Raw genomic sequence first — 15297 nt, 5'->3', positions numbered from 1 at the left:
AGTCAACTCCCAGAGGCCTCACCTCCTAATACCATCTCACTGGATGTTAGGCCTTAACATATGAACTTGAGGCGGGGGGTGGGGCGTGGGGAGGGGACAGTCAGTCTATAGCATACGCAAATACTGACTTTATGTGGTATTACTAATTTTGTTTAAGCAATCCTTGCTGAGGCACAGTTGCCATCACTAAATTATCATTGCAGGTTTAAACTTAAAAAAAAAAAAACCTCAGTGAATTATCTCATAACTACCAACTGTAGTAGGAATTATTGTGTCTATTTTACAGGTGAGAAAACTAAGGCTCAGAGAAGCCAGTAACGTTTTAAAGGTCTCTGACTCAGATCAAGATTTAATACAAGAGCAAGACTGAGTTCATCCGAATTTAAATGCTATTTTTCAAATCTCTCAAAAAGCATAATGGCCATCTTCATTTCAACAGGTTTTCATGGTAATAAATTTCAACAATTTCACTTAGATAGACTGTATGTAGTTGCTGCCTAAGCAATTTTAGGCTCCTTCAGGGGGTTTATATGCAGCAGAGGCTCTCAGTGTCTCATTCTTATCCTCTTGACACTTATACATCCACACACACAAGCTAACTTCTCATGACTAGCATGTGTCTGTCTTTGTACGCAACAGGTACTGGGAATTCATGGCCTCCCCCTCCTTCAACCGATATCAGACAGAAGTTGGTGGGTATGTTCCTGGGAGGGATAACTCTGAGATGCATGCTCCACCCTGTCTCCCACAGTTCCCCTGTGGCATTAAAGTTCACTTGCCCACAGTGACAACTCACGTGCTAATATATTCGTTATTGGATGCTATTTGCCAAATGTTTGTGTGCACCTTCCCTCCTACCCCCAAATTCATATGTTAAAAGCCAATGCCCAATGAAATGGTATTAGGAGGTAGGGCCTTTGGAAGGTGCTTAGGTCATGAGGCTGGAGTCCATGTGAATGGGATTAGTGCACTTGTAAAAGACAACACATAGGGCTTCCTAACCCCTTCTGCCATGTGAGTGATAGCTAGAAGGCACCATCTAGGAACCAGAAAGGAGGCCCTCACCAGACCAAAGTTGCCTGTGCCTTTATCTTGGACTAGCCTCCAGGACTATGGAGAATATATGTTTGTTGTTTATAAGCCATCCAGGTCATGGTGATTTGTCATAGCAGCCTGAACAGACTATGGCATTGACTGAACAGACTATGACACTTCCCTTCTCCACTAGTGGTGTTTTTCTTGGATCACCTCCAAATCAACTACTTTTAATTGAATCCTCATCTCAAAGTGTGCTTCTGGGGTGACCCAAACTAAGACACCATCTTACCTATTTGTTATGGATATTGGAAGTAAACCTTTCAGTGTGAAGCATGGACAAATCCAACCCCAGCCTGGGACCCTCTTTCTTTACAAAGAATTTTGTAAGAATTTACAAAGATGGCTTCTCATTTGCCTGGCTAGTTGTCTGTTTCTTGCTTTTGCCTCCTTATCTCTATTTTATTTGATTTGCACGCTGGAATTCCCAATTCCCTGCTCTGACACCTTTTTTTGGCAATGCACTTGGGGCTGACTCTCTGGTTAGCCACTTTATCTACCTAATCTCTTGACACTGTTTGTTACTTCCATGTATTAGTTATCTATTGTTGCATAACAAATTACCACCAGATCTTAGTAGCTTATGACAACAAACAGTCTCTGTGTGTCAGGAATCTGGGTGCAGCTTAGCTGTGTGCTTCTGGCTCAAGGTGACAGTCAAACTGTCAGCTAGAACTGTGGTCTTATTTGAAGCTTTGACGAAATCTGCTTCCAAATTCACTCAGTGGTGGTTCGAAAAGCTTTGGTTCCTTGCCAAATGAGACTGTCCGCAGGACTACCTCATGACATGGTGTATTGGTCCACTCAAGCTGCCATAACAAAACACCACACACTGGGTGGCTTAAATGCCAGACATTTATTTTCTCACAGTTACGGAGGCTAGAAGTCCAAAGTTAAGACGTTGGCAGTTTTAGCTTCTGCTGAAAACTCTCTTTATGGGTTTTAGATGGTGCCTTCTCACTGTGTCCTTACGTGGTCTTTATTCTGTGCATGTGTGGAGAGAGAGAGATATATGATGTCTCTTCCTCTTCTTATAAGGACACCAGCCCTTGTATTATCATTTGGCCTTAATGACTTCTCTAGAGACCCCATCTCCAAATACCGCCACACTGGGGGGCAGGTCTTTAACATATGGACTTCGGCAGAGACACACTTCAGTCTGTGACACATGGCAAGATCCAAGAGAGAATGAGAGAGCAAGTGAGACAAGCCTCCATAATGGAAGCCATAGCCTTTTCTAACCTTATCTTGGAGGTGATATCTCATCACTTCTGCTGTGTTCTATGTGACAGAAGTGAGTCAATGAGTTTAGCCCACACTCAAAGGAGAAGATTAAACAAGTGTGTGAATTTAGTAGGTGAAAATCACTAGGTGTGTATAGGAAAAACTCTCTTGTGAGTCTTCCTTTATTCACACACACAAAATACACATGACACTGAATATGTGGGTCTTCCCCCCCCCCACACACACACCAAGCAATTCCGTGTGACATCAGATGGATGTGCCCAGTTTAATTCAATTTAATTCTGACATGCCAGAGTTAGTGCAGACCCCATAGATCAAGGGCTCCTCCCACAAGACTGCCCACAACTTCAAATACCAATAGCAAGCGAAGAGTTCCCGGGTTACCCACGACCTCTGTGTGATGTGGTTACAAAAGAGGTTCCCACAGCCCCCTCCCTGGAGCTGGTCATTTGCCACAACAGCTCACAGAACTCAGGGAAACACTTACTTACACTTACACATGAAGGATATGATAAAGGACACTGATGAACAGCCAGATGAAGAGATACACAGGGTGAGGCCCGGAAGGATTCTGAGTACAGGAGCTTTTGTCTCTGTGGAGTTGGAGTGTGTCAACCTTTGCAGAAGGTAGATGTGTTCACCAGCCAAGAAGCTTTCTAAACCCAGTACTTGAGGGATTTTTACAGACCCTTCATCATGTAGGAATGATCGATTGTAAACTCCATTTCCAGTCTCCTCCCTTCTCTGGAGAATTGACGACGGGGGTGTAGTGGATATGTGGGGTGCCTACATGGCCTGCTACAAGTACCCACATCTCAGCAGGCTGCTGTGAGAATTAAATAAGGCTATACTCATACAGCATCGCAAATTTTATAATTTCCTAGAGCAAGCATTAATGGTGGATTTTGCTAGTTACTAACAGGTTTGATTCCTGGAGGGAGGCATTCATTAGACAATACGCTAGGGAATGACAGTGCCTTGAAGGGTCCCGTTGGGTAGATTTTAGAAACTGCATTAGAAGTTTGGCCAACACCAAAAGTGAGTGAGTTCCTTGACCCCATTTATATCAACTCCACTCTCCTAAACTTCAGCAGACATTTAGCAATTCTGGTATCAAATTCAAGAATAAGTAAATAGTACGTTTAAAGGGGAGCACGAACAAGTTGTATTTATATGCATATGATGAGGAAAAAGAGGAGGCTGTATTCTAACTGAGGGTGTTATCAATCGAGACCTTGGGTGAGAAAAGTACACACAGATTAATTTATAGAGTCCTGTCAGCAATGCTACTTTTAAAATGGCTCTTAGAGGCTCTCTGGCAAAGCAAAAGCGAAACAGTTGGAACCGCTCCAGCCTCGGGCTTGTAAAACCACCACCACGTGAATCCAATAAACAGATGCACATTCCTACCTTGAACCACACCTCCTCCCCCACACTCTTCCACAAATCCAGCACACCAGGCCTCATGAAAATATTTAAAGTTGGTTTACAAAATCGAGGCTTCAACCTAAGCTCACTACAACCACCATCTCTTGTCTCCTCTCCTTTGGCCATTTCCCAATACGCGGACTCGCCTTCCCAGCTTCGCATGCTTCGCATGTCAGAGCAGAGCTTGTTTGGGGCAGAGTTATTCATAAAAGATATTGAATAGGGTGGAGCCTGCATCCGTATCTGGATCCATTCTTTAGCTTTCTACGGGCGTGTGGTTCAACCAGCTAGGAATCTCTATGGCAGAGTCATCGTTTATTTGGTAAATGTTTTCAATTCTGATTTAGGCCAAGCACCGTGCCTGGCATCAAAGACACAGCAGGGCACTAGTCTCAGACCTTTCCCTTAATTGACGTCTGGTGGGGAAGTCAAACAGGTGAATAGGCGTGCAGGGCATCATGGGATCACACAGGACGGGGAGGGGCGGGCATGGTCACGCAAGCCTCTTGAGGAAGGACGAATGGGAATCAGCAAAGTGCAGGTGGAGAAGATAGATGTGAAAGGAATTGGGGGAAGACTGTATGCAAAGTCCTGGGAGTAAAATTCTAGGTTAATTTGCCAACCAGGTTATTTATTACAAGAGATTAAAGAGAGCACTGTACCCGTCAGGTCCTGAATTCTTGGTCTACAAGCTGGCCGACAAGCTGTGGGAGCCGGAAAGAAGTCCAGCATTGCTGGCGAAACACTTAGTCCAGGGTGAGTTCTGTTGGGCCAGTAGGGTGTGCTTGAGATTTGAATTTGAATGTCTTTGGGAGGTAGGGACTTTTTGTAGTGTGCCCCAAACCGTGCCACTTTTTAGTGCTGTTAACCAGTGGTTCATGTATTATGTTACCTGTCTGACTCCTTTGTGATCCCAATCCCCGATCTGTGCCATTCCCTTGATTTTTTTTTTTGTTTTTTTGTTTTTAATTTTTTTTTCAACGTTTTTATTTATTTTTGGGACAGAGAGAGACAGAGCATGAACGGGGGAGGGGCAGAGAGAGAGGGAGACACAGAATCGGAAACAGGCTCCAGGCTCCGAGCCATCAGCCCAGAGCCCGACGCGGGGCTCGAACTCACGGAGGGCGAGATCGTGACCTGGCTGAAGTCGGACGCTTAACCGACTGCGCCACCCAGGCGCCCCTCCCTTGATTTTTAACATAAGGAGCTTGCTTGCTAGATAAATAGATCATTCATTTCTTCTTTCATTCAACAAATACTTATTTTGGCTCTATGAAGGGGGCCGGATACACATTAGTAATTTCAGCTTCAATGGAGCTTATAGTCTGAAGAGGAGGACAAGTAAGCAAATGGATATATAATATATAAATTATGACAAGTGCTTTGGGGGTAACGTGAGATGGAAACAAGGGCCTACTTTGGAATGGATGGCTAGAGAGAGAGAGCCTCTCTGAGGGAGAATGTTTAAGAAGAGACGAGAAGCAGAAAGTTTTCGAAAGCGTTTGGGGGAAATGTGCTTCAGGCAGCAAAAGTGAAGCCAAATGTGAAGTTGGGCAAGTGGTAACTTGCACAAGGGAGTTTCTGCTCACCAAGCCATGAACCCTGGCACAGGGTTGTGTGTGTCCAGGGGAAGGGGTATGCAAATTGCAGGATGGTGAGCAGAAGCCCCATGAGAAAGCCCTAGCTGGGAAAGGCCAAAGGACTGATCTTTGCACTCTGGAGAACAGATGTCCTTTTAAGGTAGAATGAATAGTAGAGGCGTACAGGGTGGGGAGGGTGGAGGTGGTGGATAGATCAAGCTGCAGGTGCCCTGGGAAGTCCAGCAATGCTGAAGGAGGGTCCTTTGTAGAGATGAGGGTGATAGGGACACACCAGGGGGTCTTCCAGGAAGATCCAATGAGGCAGGTCATCTGGCTTCTAGGCAGATCAGTGCTCTGGGAAACAGATTTAAGAAATACGAAGCAATGGAGGGAAGGAGGCAGGTAGAACAGGCCCAGCCTCAGGCAGATGGAAGCTGGCAGACGCTGATTTCCAGCACCTTGGGAAGGAGGAAGAAAATAGGGGAAAGGGATAGGCATTAAGTAACAGTGCAGGAGTCCAGTCGTGAGAACTGGTACCTAGGAGCAGAGAAGAGTCAGGGTAAGGCTCCTAGGACATAGGTTATTAGGCTGCTGGCCTTTAAATTCCTTCGCTATAGATCTTAACTTTGGGGAGTACCCAGGGCAGAGTTTGGTTAGTAGGAAGGAATTAAAGGCACACTAGACTTGAAAATTAGACGGCCAATATAAAGATCCAGACAAGTCAAAACATGATCTACCCATCTGGTGTCTTAAACAAGCCATAGCCTAAATGTAGTTTGATGTGACTCAGTCTGGGTGCACCAGTGGTGACTCTTAGTCATTTCTACATTAGTTTTTCAGTTGTGTCAGACATTTCTTACCCACCACCTCACATCCTCACTACACTCCTGTCCCTGGGGTCCTTGGCCCCTTGTTTTCCCCAGCTGCTATGGCAACTAGCTTCACGTGGGCACAACTGAACAGTGCCCTGCTTCCTGTCCCTGCTGTGTGGTATTTGCTTGCCGCTCTGGGCTTTCCCCAAAGCCCCAGAGGTGTGAGATGCCGAACTGGGATCGTGTTATATGCGACCTGAAAGTGTGGGGGAGTTAATGTCCTGTGAAGCAAGTTTTGGAAAAAGTGAGAGGGAAGTGAGTTGATAAATCCTGCCTTCTGCTGAGCCGTACTAGCTTATGCGTCTCCGAAGATGGTGGTGGGAGGTGGAACAACTGCCCTTGTTTCCACACAGTGGCCAACTCAGTGGCCTTCCTTCTCTGCCCTGGCCTCTTTTCCACTTCATGGGATTGCTCCTTTAATAGAGTCGTAGTACACAGGCTTTTGCCTCAGGCTGTGCCAAGGTACAATCAGGTTCCAGATTGTGCTGGGGTCAGTGGCTTATAGGTCAGGAGCCGCACAGCCCGATATTAGCCGAGAGCCACACGTGGCTACAGAGCACTTGAAATATGGCCTGTCCTAATTACAATGTAGTATACACACAAAAGATACTTAAAATAATGTGTGAATAATTTTTTTATGTTTATTACATGAAGAGATGATAATCGTTTTGATATACTGAGTTAAATAAAATGTACTATTAAAATGAATTTCACCTGATTCTTTTAGTATTTTGAAATGTGGCTATACTATTTCCATTGGACAGTACTTGTCTAGAGTTTGTGGAATCCAACTCCTACTGCACCGGAAAGTTTAGAACCATATCTGGCAGGCTCCCATCTTTTTTTGTTCTTTTGGGACTTGTCTTGTTTCCTGTAATTTCTTAGAAGTTATTAATTAGGGATGCAGTCAATAAGTGATTGTTCCAAACCAAGGTATCTTTTCTTGAGGGTCAAAAGAAGCAGTAGCTTGTATATTAATTCTGTGAATGTTAAAATGGCCACCTGTCTTTGTTAACGCATAATTTTGCAGGACGTTATGTTTGTCATTTAAACTATAATGAATCAGGGCCTCTATTTGCTACCTTACCAGGTGTATTAGGTTAAGTGGAATAGGTGTTGAAAAGGCTAACAGATTTATAAGCATTAATCTTCTGGTCTATTTTATTATATGTATTTTCCATGCTATAATTGAATATCATAAGTGCAGTGCCTAAGGATTAACTTCTGTCCTTTTTTTTTTTTTTTTTTTTTCTGCTCGCTATTATCAATTACATGTTATGATTTGGCAGGCTAAATTAAATTTGTTGCAGGATTTGGCCCCGCTCCTTTCTCTGGAATTTCCTTGTGGCTTTCTTGCCCAGGGAGGGTATTTCATCATCAAATTGTCTTAATAAGCTCTCATGCACATGACATTGGCTACACGCTATGTACAGTACAAGTCAAATAGCTGTGGATTCTAGTCTGTTCTATAAAAAGACAAGGTTCTGGCTTGAAGTCACATTCCTTCTCTTGAAATTTGGTTCTGGCTGGATTGAAATATTGTTAAAGAATAGTTTGGTGTGAAGTTGCTCGAGGGATAACAGCTGAGTGAGTTCATACTTAAAAGGAATGTGATTTGAGAGGGAGGGAGGAAGCGGGGATAAGGAGTTTCACGCAGAGCAGGGAATGGAGGGAACAGGTTTTAAAGATTCCAAAGGAGCGGTGGTTTTAAAACAAATCAGATTCACCTGCCATAACACCCTATCTAAATAGAAGCTTTTTGGTTCTAGTTGTAAGCCCACATGATAGCAGATTATATTTCTTTTATTTTGGGTGATCTATTTATTATTCAAAAAAATCCAGAAAACATGCTATCCAAGATTTTGAAATACTGAATTTGAATATTGAATTTATTACAACATGATTCTAAAGATGCCCTATGATATTCTCCTAGCAAACGCAGTATTTGAGTTGATCCCAAAAGCCAGACTGAGGTAAGTTTCACATGCCATGAGTTTTTTAATTTCCCTTATCTTCTACCACTCAATTCTGTTTTCTTTGAAATTTTGTTTCTTTTCTCCTCAAATACAAGAAGCTAAATGCAGAACCAATGCTACCAAAAGCTTTATTTTGGTAAGAGAGGAATTAATGCAAAGTTAAGGATGTGCTCACATCTGGATTGTTAAAGTAATATGAACTTCATTTAAGCACAAATAAGCAGAGCGCCGGGACAATCCCCGTAAATCAGGAATTTCAAACTAACATCCCTAACCTGTTTTGCAGTCTTCCAGGGAGGTTAGAGTTACAGGCAGTACAGTAACAGAAAGGTAAAGTTTGTGTCACATTCACAACGCATGAGAATCTTTGTCTACGCTGGAGAAGTTCACCTGCAAAGTGGACTTAAGCCCATACCATAGTCTTGTCCAGTCTGGTTTTGTTATGTTAAATTAATGTCTTTTAAAAATGACTGTTAACGACTTTCACTGCTCATAAAATTAAGGTTACTCTGTTAACATTTTATGACCCAGAGAGGTAGGTTATCACCGGCAGAACTGTAGCTTAGATTTTTTTTTTTTTTTGCCAAGCACATTGAAGTATAAACAGCACACATCATCATGGTAATCACTTTTGAAATTATAAAGAACCACAGAGATGATACTCGTGCTAAGCTCGGCATAGAGGACTTGGCTGACCTGGGACTGGTAGACAAAGGGAAGGTTGTGGCTTTGGTGTGTGGCCAACGGGGCTGTATTTTATTCGACCCCAAATATAGCCCTAATACATAGTAAGCCCTTGTAGGTGTGTGTAGACTGAACCAACGATGGGATGCTGGGAGTTATTTGTGGCATCGCCAGCTCAGCAGGGCAAGTACTAGAGATGAGATCCGGATGTGAGCCAGGAACGGGAGCAGGTGGAAGCCGATGAGGTAATGGGAGAGAATAATACAGGGAGAAGTTGCTGAGGCTTTCTGGCTCATTCTCACTTTCAGGACTGCATGTGTGCTTTTCTGAGAGGCACATTAGAGGTGCTCTGCAGGAGAGGTTGATCTGGATATAGGTCCCACAGAACTAAGCAGAAGTTGAACATTCCTGTGTTCATGGTAAGTGGAAAACACATTTTTGAGGACTGAAAAAGGAACCCAAGAAGAATTAAGTATAAAGCTATCGAACACCCTGAAAAAAAGAGCTAAGTTCATTGGTAAAGATCATATTTAGTGCTGGTTTTTAAAAAGAAGATGAAGAATGAGGTAGTAATTGCATTTGCAATATGTATAGCGTTTTCTTTTTAAACAGAAAATGATGATTGGGCTATCATGCTTGGTGTAAATTCCTAATGGCAGAGGTGCGGTGGGAGGGTGAAGGAGAGGGAATGAAGTGAGCATCTCCTGTGCCAGGTCTTACGACCAAGACTTTGCATGTATCATCCTCTGTGATCCTCGCGATCCATTACTAACACCTGAGAAGTTGACAGTGCCTCCTAGAGAATATGCAAGAAAACATTTCCCCCTTGTAATAATTCCACACCTAATACACAAATACATGCTGAGTTTAGGTTTCAAACACCAAAGAAGACAGGTGATTTATCTTCAATCCTGCCACTTTCCAAAATCTCACTTTCTTTCACATAGGTAGTTACTATTAACAATTTGATACGTGGCCCAATAAACTTTTCATTTTTAAATTTTAGAAAGAGTGCACATGACTGGGGGAGAGGGGCAGGAAGGGGTTGAAGGGGAGAGAGAGAAAAGAGAGAGAGAGAGAGAGAGAGAGAGAGAGAGAGAATTCCTAGCAGGCTCCACGCTCAGCACAGAGTCTGATGTGGGACTTGATCTCACAACCGTGAGACTGCAACCTGAGCTGATATCAAGAGTTGGATGCTCAACCGACTGGGTCACCCAGGCGCCCCCAACAAACTTTTTTCTTTGCACACATGTATATGGCTTTGAAAGTATGAAGGTAATTGTAGAGGGGCACAATTCACTGGAACATACATATGAAATTTTCTGAAATGACTGAATTTTCAAAAAATGACCTTCCCCCACCAGTGATATTTTAAACTTCCCTTTCTTGTTGGGTGGTATACAGGTTCCTTAATGAAATTTCAGTCCCTTTGCATAACTTTCCTGTTACTTTCAGTTATTAGAATGATTTCATTTCAATATTTGTGATTATATATTTTTAAAAACTTCAGTCTTAAATGCAATTCAGAGAGAGTCTCCTTCTCCCAGCTCCAGTGACGGCCAGATCTGTGTGTGGCTCCAGCTGCTGGCTCTGCGGGAGAGAGGGGGTGGGGAGCTTGCTTGTAGCCTTTTAGCCTTTATGAGCTAAAAGAAGGCAGTGGAAGTATCAATATGGCCCTTGCAAGAGAGGCTTGCTTCCATTCAGCAGTGGTGGGCATCAGTAGCCCTTTGTCATATTTAGACACTTCTTCCAGCCAAGGATGGCATCCATTCTTTAATGGGCTGCACCTCTGTCCCCATGCAATACCCAACCCTGGCAGTTCAATGAAGACCTCTTTCAGTCTCAACTGCTTGCCAGCACTATCTCTAAAGCTTCCAGATACGTGTAGGATCCCTTCTTCTATCTCTGTCAGAAATTGAGTACTTGATGGGAATGGGGGCAGTTCTGACTTTCTCTCTACCTGGTACCCCCTGCCGCTGGCCACTTGCCATCTCTCTCCAATTCTCTTCTCCTATGCGGGGAGCATGGAGCAAATTATTAGATTTGCTGGCCTACCAGGCATGCAGATAAGGATTGCATGCCAATCTCTTCTTGCAGTCACCCAATCTTTACAAACAATTTTCTTGGAGCCTCACTAGAAATAGTCTATCTTGTCCTGGGGGAGGGGACAAGAGGGGGAGGAGCTCCCGAAGGGAGCTGAAGGAATAGACTCTTGCCATGAATTGCTTTTCTGAGGCTGGTGACCCCCTCCCCCCTCATTTCTCTTTTTATGTAGACTGGAGGAGGGTCATGTGGTGCTGGGACATGTTCTACATGTTTGCTTCTTTCTGCCACGTCTGTGGGAAGGAGGGTGACCCCAGTTTTGACTGCTTTGTGCACATAAAACATGAAGTGCTTAATGCCTTCTATTTTCAGCCCTGACCCTTAGTCGAAATTTTGCACCATGAGAAAAATCCAAGTTGACATCTTGTTTCATATCCTTAGACTCTAAGAACTTGCTCCTTGTTCTGGTTGTTCTCTATTTGTCCCTCTGCCCAAGAATGTTCTTTACCTTTCTCTGTCCTGCTGTTGCCCTGGAAAGCTGACTTCTATGGATTGCATTACTTTTTAAAACTTTTTTTAAAATTTTATTTATTTTTGAGAGACAGACAGAGAATGAGCAGGGAAGGGGCAGAAATAGAGGGGGACACAGAATCTGAAGCAGGCTCCAGGCTATGAGCTATCAGCACTGAGCCTGAGGTAGGGCTTGAACTCATGAGCTGCGAGATCATGACCTGAGCCAAAGTCGGACTCTCAACCGACTGAGCCACCTAGACACCACTGGATTGCATTACTTTGGCTCTCTGGTCCTCTTGCTTTTGGTTGGTTCTGGTTAAAAGAGACACTAGTAGTTGACTGGAGAGTGGTAAGGAAGGAAACTGGGATATTTAAAACTTTGACCCTGTCTCCTGATCCATGTTCCTCTGTGGCTGAAGTCCTTCCTTAGCTCTCTTGCTCCTTCAGCTCAAGGCTGGTAAAGCCTCCCATTCCTGCTAATCCCAGGGTGTATTACCATCTCATGTTGCTTCCCTTTACCCTTTCTTGTTCCTTTAACCTTGTCCACACCTCTGAAAGGAGCCCCTTCATTAAAATAATTTTAGTTAAATCCTTTGAATGGGCCATCTGTTTCCTACTGTGACCATGACAACATGGTCCCTTTTCCATTAGCAGAATATTCTGAGGTCTACCATGTCATTATAAATATATTTATTAAAATGAAAATTTCCACATAATCTAATCATGAGGAAATATCAGCCATACTCAAATTGCGGGGCATTCTACAAAACAACTGGCTCGTACTCTTTAGAAATGTCAAAGTCATGAAAGACAAAGGAAGACCAAGGGACTATTCCAGATTAAAGGGGACTCAAGATATTTGACAAGTAAATGGACTGCCTAGTCTTGGGCCCAAGAGAAAAACAGTTTTTAAATTTTGTTGTATATAACAAAGGTGCGTGCACGTGTGTGTGTGTGTGTGTGTGTGTGTGTGTGGAGAGAGAGAGAAGAGAGAGGAGGGAAGGAGAGAGGATTAAGGAACTGTGATAAAATGTTGACATTTGGAGAATTCACTGTGCTGTTTTTGCAACTTTCCTTGAAGTCTGAAATTACTTCAAGATAAAATGAACGTGCAGTGGACATGACCGCTGCCTTGCTGTGGGTCATTTATTTAGGCTGTCTCCCATTTTTCTCCAGGACAAGCCATCCTGCAGTGAACACCCTTGGACACATCTCTCTGTCTCTGTGTGCCAATATTTCCATTGAATAGAGTTGAAGAAATAGAGCTGTTGAATCAAAGGTCATATACATTTTACGTTTTGGCAGATTTTGCCAAGTTGCAAGGACTGTTTAGTAAACACCTACAATCTGTTTTATATTGTAGCAAAAATATGAGAAAGCTTCTATTCCAAAGTTGGATTATGACCCATACAAATCAGTCTTTCAAACGGATCGAATTTAAGCCACTAGAATTAAGTTAATCGCGTAAGTGTGAGCTGCCTCATCCCCCACCCCTTCGTCTCTTAACATTTTTGATGCCCTGATGTCTGCATCCCTCCTTTGCCCTGGAGTTGGTGACTCATCTCGTTTTGGTCTGTCTTTCTGAATTCCACTTAGTTAGAAATCCTGGCTAGTTGTAGTCAAGAGGGTAAAAGAGTTAAAATACTACTTTCGGAGGTGAAATATACCTGATTTTTGTATCAAGAATGACATTGCTTCCTTCCATGGACTTGTATAACCACGAATTGGCAGTTATAATCCTTTGAAAGATCACCAAGTGACCTAATATCAAGGGCGAATTCAGAAAGGTTATAAAATTGCTGTACACTTTAAAGAATACATATGCACGTTTGTTCTTGGGGTATAATCACAACACGTTAAAGCTGGAAAGAAAGTTATAGACCATTTGATCCACTGTCTTCTTTTGTAGATGTGGAGACTGCGATTTGCAGTTTGATGTATTGCCTGAAATCACAGTGCTGATAACTGGCAAAACAATAGCTAAGCACTGGTTTTCTGACTTTTTCAAGTGCTTTTTTCTGCTTCGTATCTGAAGTATCTTAAATAAGGGTCTACTGGCTATGCTATGGAACAAATCATGCTATTAACTAAGCTACAAGATTAGAGATAATGGTTCGGGTTAGGATGCCAAGGAAAAATTTATTTCAGGTACATAATGAAGAAAAATTTGCATAATGTGATCTGTATAAACGATTTATACTGAGCCCCTACCCAGGAATATTACTGGTAAATTGGATACTTCTGTTTTTATTGCTGGGAACTGCATCAAAAAGTTGTATTACAAATATATTGATGCATAAGCCTCAGAAAGTTTTGCCCAAGTGGGGCGCCTGGGTGGCTCAGTCAGTTAAGCATCCAACTTTGGCTCAGGTCATGATCTCATGGTTTGTGGGTTCGAGCCCCATGTCAGGCTCTGTGCTGACAGCTCAGAGCCTGGAGCCTGCTTTGGATTCTGTGTCTCCCTCTCTTTGCCCCTCACCCTCTTGCGCTCTGTTTCTGTCTCTCTCTCAAAAATACATACACATTAAAAATATAAATAAAAAATACAAGTTTTGCCCAAGTGATAATTCAGTCATGTTTCATTCACACAGTGTAAAAGATTACTAAATAGGTATCCCCTGCTTTCCAGAAGTTTGTGTTATTCCACTTAACTTTTACAAGAGACTTGCATTAGTATGGTAACAGATTTTTTTTTTTTTACTTTTATTTTTTTCTAAAGCAAACATCTTCTTTGGATTTTTTTTCAGTTAGAGAAAACAGCTACTAATGTAGGTCTTTCCTAAAAGCAAAGTGAACTAACACGAACTTTCACAAAGCAGAAGATACTCTTTGCTTTATGCCATTTTGGCCTATGAAAGATTTTACAGGAATGTTCTACTTTTGGACAGTGGGAGAAATCTATATTTGAAAATGATTAGATTTCCTAGATAATTTGTGAAACTGAAACTTGGATGATTCAGTTCCTAATTCTCTTTACAGGAGCATAATTCAAACTAAGATCCCATCATTTAGCTTTTATAATTGAACAATTTCCTGTTTGTGCCCTAACAAGGAAAGATAGCATATTATACAAGTGTGAGCACTAACCTCTCTCTCTCTTGTCAAATCATCTACTTTTGCTTTGGACACGTATTTTGAAAATTCAGTTGGATGTGAATTGGAGCATTCTGGAAGCTCAGGAAGTTTCATATAGAATCCTCAAGTTTGAATGCCACCAGACCATATCTGTACCTTCTACATAACTGTGGTGGGATTACGGGCAGAACATCCTAGGATTTGAAAAACTTAATTGGTCCGGGAAAATTTTGTAGCAGGGTGGGGCTAACTTGTCAACAGACCGTCAAGAGAAAGAAGATGGCCAGCTAGGGAAAAGCCAGTTTCTATGCCAAAGAACCCTGGGATTTGGCTTTGATTTGGGTTGATGTGGGTATCCAAAGGGATCCATCTGGTTAGTGGGTGGCTTTTCAGTCAATGGTGATACCATAATATGGGTGGCTTCAAATCTTCAGATAGTGGTTGTGGGTTAAAGACAGTTGATAATCAATTGCTGGGCAGATGGTCAGGTCCCAACTGAGTGGCTGTCAATGCTGACACACTGAATTTCCTCTAAGTGAAACAAACATTTTGTTATGCCCACTCACTTAACATAAAATAGACTACACACATTATTTTTTTGGAGCGGAGTTGACACACAATGTTACCTTAGTTTCAGGTGCACACGTAGTGATCGGACAAGTCTATACATTATACTTTGCTCACCACAAGTGTAGTTACCATTTGTCATCATACGATGTTATTATAATGCCATTGACTATATTCCCTATGCTGTACTTTTCATCCCCATGAATTATTCATTCCACG

The 15297-nt window shown here is 42.5% G+C and overlaps 1 long non-coding RNA gene across 2 annotated transcripts in view; it reads left to right on the top strand.

Annotated features, from left to right (window-relative positions):
- The first annotated feature begins 4284 nt into the window (after window positions 1-4284).
- LOC109491536 overlaps window positions 4285-15297 on the top strand; it is a 62961-nt gene continuing 51948 nt past the window's right edge. For both annotated transcript variants that reach the window (XR_006585545.1, XR_006585546.1), the window contains exon 1: window positions 4285-4524. This is a non-coding gene — a long non-coding RNA (uncharacterized LOC109491536). The remainder of the gene's footprint in view (window positions 4525-15297) is intronic.

Source organism: Felis catus, chromosome C2, assembly GCF_018350175.1.
Source record: "Felis catus isolate Fca126 chromosome C2, F.catus_Fca126_mat1.0, whole genome shotgun sequence".
Lineage (NCBI taxonomy): Eukaryota > Metazoa > Chordata > Mammalia > Carnivora > Felidae > Felis > Felis catus.
The sequence above is the reverse complement of the archived record's forward strand: the minus strand, read 5'-3'. Positions and strand labels throughout refer to the sequence as shown.